The sequence below is a fragment of the Apium graveolens genome, chromosome 4 (assembly GCF_009905375.1).
Source record: "Apium graveolens cultivar Ventura chromosome 4, ASM990537v1, whole genome shotgun sequence".
Lineage (NCBI taxonomy): Eukaryota > Viridiplantae > Streptophyta > Magnoliopsida > Apiales > Apiaceae > Apium > Apium graveolens.
Genome location: NC_133650.1, coordinates 168,022,694 through 168,030,563, shown reverse-complemented (window position 1 = coordinate 168,030,563; position 7,870 = coordinate 168,022,694). Strand labels below are relative to the sequence as shown.

At 35.4% G+C, this 7,870-nt stretch overlaps 1 non-coding gene across 1 annotated transcript; it reads left to right on the top strand.

Annotated features, from left to right (window-relative positions):
* The first annotated feature begins 517 nt into the window (after window positions 1-517).
* On the top strand, window positions 518-624 carry LOC141722736 (small nucleolar RNA R71). Its single transcript, XR_012575740.1, has one exon. It is a non-coding gene; the product is annotated as a small nucleolar RNA R71 (small nucleolar RNA).
* Window positions 625-7,870: the final 7,246 nt, after the last annotated feature.

Below are 7,870 nucleotides of genomic sequence, written 5' to 3'. Positions count from 1 at the left end.
GCTGAAAAATTGGGGGTTGTACTGCTTAGCTGGATACTGCTGATAAGGCTATTGAACCGCATTCTGAGTGTTTTTCCAACTGAATTTAGGATGATTGCGGTTATTGGGATGATAGGTGGCTGACACTGGTTGCTGCGATCGCTAGAAGTTTCTCACAAACTGAGCTGATTCACTAGAAATTGCGCACTGATCAGTCTCATGGGCACCAGCACAAAGCTCACAGACACTGGTGATTTGATTAACTCCATAATTAGCCAAAGTGTCCACCTTCATCGTCAAAGCCTTAAGTTGGGCAGCGATAGCAGTTGCTGCGTCCAACTCCAGAATTCCTGTGACTTTTCCCTGAGTCAGCTTCTGGGAAGGATTCTGGTACTCATTAGCAGTCATCAGTTCAATAAGTTCATAAGCTTCATCGTAGCTTTTATCCCACAAGGCTCCTCTTGATGCTGCATCAAATATGGGTCTAGAAGTAGCACGCAATCCATTGTAGAAACAGTTGATAATCATCCAATCAGGAATGCCTTGGTATGGGCACTTCCTTAGCATCTCCGTATATGGATCCCAAGCCTCACACAAAGATTCTCCAGTTTGCTGAGCAAACTGAGTAAGAGCATTCTTGATTGCAGCAGTCTTTGCCATAGGGAAGAATTTACTGAGAAACTTTTGTGCAAGATCCTCCCAAGTGGTGATAGACCCTGTTGGTAGAGAGTGTAACCAGCACTTAGCTTTTTCCCTTAGAAAGAATGGGAAGAGGTGTAGCTTGACAGCATCTTCAGTCACATCATTGAACTTGAAAGTGTCGCGGATCTCGATGAAATCCCTGATGTGCTTGTTAGGGTCTTTAGTAGGAGAACCCCCAAACTGAACTGAGTTATGTATCATCTGAATCGTGCTTGACTTGATCTCAAAAGTGTTAGCCCTGATGGCTGGTCTGATGATGCTTAACTGAATGTCATTAATCTTAGGCTGAGAATAGTCCATCAAAGCCTTCGGATTTTCCGCTTGATCACCCATCTCTACTAAAGCTGATTCTTCAACTTTCTCTTCTTCTTCTTCTACCTTCTTTTCTTCCTCAAAAACTTCCTAACGAACTACCACAAGTTCTTCCTCGGCTTTATCCAGTGTTCTCTTATGAGTACGAGAACGCGTATGCATACACCCTCGCTAGAGTACCTGAAATAAAATAAGGAACAAATAAGTAAAAATGTCTGAGTCAATGAACTTTAACGACCACTGATGGAAATCACATAAACTATAAATTAACACTGCAGTCCCCGGCAGCGGCGCCAAAAACTTGTTAGTCGCTAAACATGCGCTAATAATACACGCAAGTATACAAGTTCGCAAGTAGTATAGAATATTTTCTAGTTCGTTCCCACAGAGACTGTATTGGTTAACTAATTAATTCACGCACTTAAGCAACAATATATGGTTATTATTCAATGCTAAAACGATAAAAAATTGAGGTTGTTTATAACTAAGAATTAAAATAACAATTATAACTAAGAGAATAAGATTGATTAAATTAATATATATGACAAACATGGGATTCTAACTTCATTAAATACCTTATTCAATAGCCTTATTGTTCTCAACCTTAGCATGCAATGGTGATGACACTAATCAGACAACACGAAATTGATAAACGCCAACTTTCGTTGCGCGAGTACCATACTACCAGGCATCCACAAAAGAGATAGAAGCTGAATAGACACCAATTATATTGAGACCCTATATATCTATAGAATTTAACAACATAACGGTTTAAGCACAAGTTATCTATATTGATTACATAGGGCAAGTAAGATGGTTAAAATTACCTACGAATCATGCATAACAATAACACATGAACCTATGCTAGCATGGCAAGTTCTAAATCCTTAAATTCACTATCGCTTTATTAAGAATTAACACACTATCTTATAAGTTCGCGACACACATAAGACGAATACGCACAACCAATACTAGGATATCAATCAATCATCACATACTAAGGTATCAAAACAATTTAACTAAAGAAATCCATAAATAAATCCGCTAGAACCCCATGATAACGATTAGCCCATGATCGGGCCCATCATAAACGTGGGTTCCGATGAAAGCATGGTATAACAAACGTAGTCTTTATAACAAATAAATAAAACCAAGTACAATACAAGAGTACATGTTCACAAGTAAGAAAACTAGCATCCAAATACAACTTAAAACAAAGATTCACAAGTAAAAACAAGATCTTCTTCACCTTCGTTGAATCATGCTAAGAACGGTCTTCTTACGGCTCTCCTTGCGCTCTAGTATGTCTCACTTATGAAAACATTCTTATTTGAATATATATAACAGCCCTTTGCAATCTGGAAGTCTCCCCACTTAAAATCGAATTAGAATCATGATTCATATTTTCCGCACCGGCGTGGCCGCGCGCTATCACAGCGCGGGCGCGCTGTCATTCTGGAATCCTGGCGCGGGCGTGCGCTATTACAGCGCGGGCGCGCCGTCCTTCTGGGAAAAACTCAGATTTCATCTTTTTCTTGCTGCTTCGAGCCGGCTTTCCATGAGCTTTTATTCTAACACCAGCTTGATACCAAATTAGCAGCAAAACAATGCTAATTCACCTGATTACCTAGATAATGCCTGAAATGCAAAAACACTAGAAAACATGTTAAAATACTTAACAACTTGAGTACAAATGCATCAATTTAAAGCTTATTAGATCATTATTAAGTGTCATAAATGCCACTCAACACTCACACTTATTTTCTTAAATTGACACAAAACAACAGTGAATCAAGATGCCTATCATGAAACTCACAGCCGGGAAATGGGTAGGAAATGGCCAGCTGTTCCGTAGGATGTTTGGTGTTGTACCACAGGTAGACCGAATAAGCTTGATTGGTTTTCAGTTATTTTTAGTCCGACTTATTTACAAGTATGACTTATGTAAGATAATGAATAAGAAGCAAATATTTGGTCGACGAACTAGCCTTACTTAAAGGTTATTTCCCCGGTATGACTTAATTACTTTTGGGTTGTAATAATTATCACTTTGAAGATTGATTTACTCTAGTAATGAATGGTTCGTTTCCAAGACAATAACCTATAAGTGTGTGTGATAAGTGTGGGGTCGTAAAAGTATGAGTATTTATATATTGTGATACGAGATAAGTGTTATATAATATTCAAGATGGCGTGGCCTCCTAGATCCTTGACCCTGGATTTTGGGGCGCCACAGAAATAGTATCAGAGCCTTAGGTTATCAAATCTTGGAAATGATAGGATATAAAAATATGTAGACATAAGAATAATAAATAATCAATTAGAGCTCAAGTCGAGTTCGTCGTCAGGCTACATGGATGGTCTTGACAGTTTTACCCTCAAGGGAATTCCGACTCTAGGTTTGTAACACCTTGCCTATTGTGTCAGGTACTAGTGGAGCCTATGGGGAGGTTGACCCTGTTGATGATATTATGGCCCCTGAGCGTGACCCTACTCCCGAGCCGGAGGACCCACTGTAGGTGAGACTGCGTAGCTGTATGTACAGTTACGTGATAACTGAACATGATAACAATACTAGAACATGACAGGTTAATAATACTACATCTACACAAGAAATCAGGAAGAATGAAGACAAGGCAAATACTAAGAATCAGAAGATTAGAAGAATGCCTGAAGTTTGTTTACAGGACACTGAAAGAAGTTCATTAAAATGATCATGCCTCAGTGAAGAACAAAGGTTAAAGACTTTCTGGGTTTCAGAAATATTGAAGATTCAGTATACAAGTGCTACTGGAAGATTTCAGTGTATTGGCATTGATTGAAGATAGAAAGTGTTTGAAGCATAGGAATCTGAAGAATTGAAAACAGGGTATAGACAGAGGTTAATGAAGACGTTGTCTAGAGTACCATAAAGGATTCCAGTGAAAGTACAGTTGTTTATTGACAGTCAGTGTCTGAAGCGATAAAGTTGAGGCAAACTTAACAATGTAATCAAGGCTAGAATACGAAGACCTGAATCGGGGTTAGTCGTCTGTGAACCAGACCAGTTGCATTAGGCGTCAACAGCTCATGAAAGGAATTTGGGTATTATTTATAGAAGAATTGTTAAGTTGATGAACATACTTGGATTGAACGTTTATCTGTTAAAGTACAAGAAGAGGTGCGCGGGGTATACAGCTAAACAGCTCAGGGGACTAATGATGCTCAAAGTTTAATTGTTAAATTAAATAATTTATTTAATAAACTTTAATATAATTTATTTAATAAACTTAAAATGATTTATCTTATAAACTTTAAATAAGTTTATTTTATAAATCTAAATTAGTTTATTTATATAACTTATATTTAAGTGTATTTTATAAATTAATTTAATTATAATTTAAATTTAAAAAGAAAAGAAACAAAAAAAAGAGAAAAGAGAAAAAGAAAAGAAAAGAAAAAGAAAATAGAAAAAGGAAAAAGAAAACAAAAGAATAGAAAAGAAAAAAGAAAAAGAAAAAGCAAACAAAGGAAATCAAATAAAAGAATAAAACAAAAAAACGTTAACAATGTTTTGATTGTTAAGTACATATACATGTACTTGTTACCGTGAATGAATAGAGTCGCCACAGAGAGTTTCCATCCCCTGTCGCCACACAAATCAATTACTCCCTCCTGTTCTCCCTGTCGCCACAGAAAAGGTTGTCACCACAGAGTTCACTCATCCTCAGCTACACAATCTTATTGTGTATAAAGTCTACACTTTGCAGCAGAAGATAGTCTGCCATTCATTATTTTTCTGTTCATCTTCTCTCCCAAAAGAGAAGTGAAAATGGCAACATTGATTTACAGAGAAGCTCAAACTTTTTGTTTATCCGTTTAACTTCACACCGGAGTAACGTTATAATTCCCGATTTAACTCTTGTATATTCATAGGGGCATTATAATCGTTACCCGTTAATTAAATCCTAGTACAAACAAAAGTTAGATCATTGTATATGATTTGATTTGTAAATCTTTGTAGAAGCTAGGAACTTTGTTGTTCTTAGATTGTAGCCGGTTAATTTATTCACCGGAGTGTAACAACAAACTCGAGAATCTATATATGAATATATATTTCCCCGAATATCTTGTGTTCCTCGTTTTTATCGTTCCAAACACTATTCCTCTCCAGAACACGAAACCACTGACCGAGCACTAAATCTATATCCGCTAAATATTCGAAAGAATTTTAAATTTAGTGATTATGGTATTCAACCTCCCTTCTACGATAATTCGGGACCTAGCAATTGGTATCAGAGCTGACTGATTGATACACAAATCAGGATACTCAAATAAATTTATTTTATTAATTTGAATTTACATAAGTTTATTTTATAAATTTGATTTAGAAAATTTATCTTATAAATTTAATTTAAATAAGTTTATTTTATAAACTTAATTTAAATAAATTTATTTTTTAAATTTGACTTAAATTAATTAATCATTTAAATTTTTGTAAATAATAGTTTTTAATTTAATTTTTTTTCGGGTACCAGTTTTGTTTTTGGTTAAATTTGCTTGCCAGTTTCTGTTTTTAACCTGCCAATTAGCTGCCATTTCTAAGTTTGGCAGCAAATGAACTTGGCTTGGTTTTATTAAATTGACAACTTACTGTACTTTACAAACATCAGCAGCCCTGGGATTACAACACACGCGCGACAACATCTGAAGTCACGCGCGAATTTTTATTTGCTGATTCAGTTAACACTCGAAATCCACGTGCCTGCAAGTGAATACAGCCGATGGGGTTTTGTTTTGTTTTTGTTTGTCCTGTCGCCGCACCAACAAAAGGTTTGATTGCCACCGCAGATTTATTCAAACAGTCTTCCTCTCCTGTGTTGCGACTGCTCCCAGGGTGAAATTAATTCCTGCTCGATCGCCACAGACAAGTCGTCATAGCCTTGTCGCCACAACCTCAGTTAGACATTCTGTAACCCTTTAAATAATTATTTTTGATTAATTTATTTTTTCATAAATATTTAAAATTCTTAAATTTAAATTTTTCTTAAATAATAATTTACGTTTTATTTAATTTTTAAGAAAATTCAAAATTTTTGAAAATTAAATTTTACGTAAATATTTATTTTTTATTAATTTATTTTCTCAGAAAATTAAATATACTGGAAATTTAATTTTTCTAAAATATTAAATTAAGGGTACTCAAGGTATTAGGAGACTCAGGATTCCGCCGGGTTTTAAAAGTGGATTTTAATCTTTTGAAGAAAACGAAGACCATGTGTTATTCAGACGGAAAATTCCCGAATACGGAAATTGAAGATAATTGTTTTCTTACTCCGAAAAAATTGATTTCAAGACCTACAGATGAAAATTATGGAACTTCCTCAAAGGCTTACTCCATAGGATACCACTGGGTTTTCAGGAGCAGGAATTGAATGAAATTTTTATGGGTACAGTTTTTCTTAGAGATTTTAAGACAACTCTATGATTCCAGATTATATAGTCACACAGTGGTTTGTACCAATGCTATATTTATCCAGGTTTCAATGAGATCATACAAGTAGGAATTGTGAAGGTCAGAGAATAGTGGGGACATACAAATATCTCAGTTACATGCAGTATAGTTGGAACCTCAGGATAAAATGTAAGAGTTACTGATAGCTGAATCAGAAGAAGCACAGGTAGAATTACTTGAGGGACTGGACGTCAGAGCAGTGTTTCACTTGTCAGGGAAGTTTAGTCGCATCAGATTCACAAGGAATACATAAGCTATATCCAAGGATCAAGCCTATCTATTCTGAAGCAGAGATTCTTACAGATTCAGTCCAAGAGGTGGTTACAGACTGAGGTTGGGACATGAACAAGATTTGATAGCTACAGGTTTGACAAGCAATATGTGTCAAGTAACTATCAGGGGTTTTGCTACAACAGAACAAGAAGCTTGACAAACAAGGATGAGTAGGGATTCAGTTGAAGAGTTGAGACAAAGGTGGAATGTTTTCTTAGGGAAGCAACCAGTCAAAACTTATAGTGCACGGGAAAGAGTTGGGATGAATCAGATGACGAGAACCATGAATATCTTGCTCTCACAGAAATATCTGAAGATGGTCTAACTCACATATCTCAGGTTTTAAATTCTTGAACCACTGCAATACTTTGCTCTCAATATTCAATGCATGATAAGATCTTAGTGTTTAAATGTTTAAAACTCGCACAAGCATGATAGCATCACACATAGATAATGCTGAACTAGTTCACTAGATTATTTTTCTGGTAACTAGGATTGATATTTACTTGTGCATGTTACTTTAGATGATCTTAAATATGTGTTTGAATATTTGTTGAACATGATTAATTGCTTTAGTGAGGTATATGTTTTTCCAGCATATAAGACCTTTGTTAAAGCGTACTCTATGTATCCTATATTATTGTGATTTATCCATTTGATCTGAATTATTTGTCAAGATGTATTAGTTTATATTTGCATTGAGATAGCTAGATGAGATACATCAACAAGATTGGACTAGATAGAATTAGTGATTTATTTGTTAATTCTGTTTGTTCCATATCATGTCTGTCTTGCTTAATTCTTATGTGTAATGTTTCTAAATGAATGCCATGTATTATTAATACAATGCTTGCTTATTTCAATACCATAAATGCATCTCTTAGTACTTGCATTAATTGTACAAAAAGCATGTTTAGGATTACAATAGGGCAAAGACTGCTAGTCCTCCTTATGTAAGGTTAGAACCAATTTTCCCCTAGCCTAGAGACAATATGTCAAGGGTATTCAAATAGGAAAAATGGTCAGTCAAAGATAAGAATTAGCATGATAAGGTTGCAGCTGTTGTTATATTTGTTTATAATAATATCTCTAATCCATCTGGACCCAAAC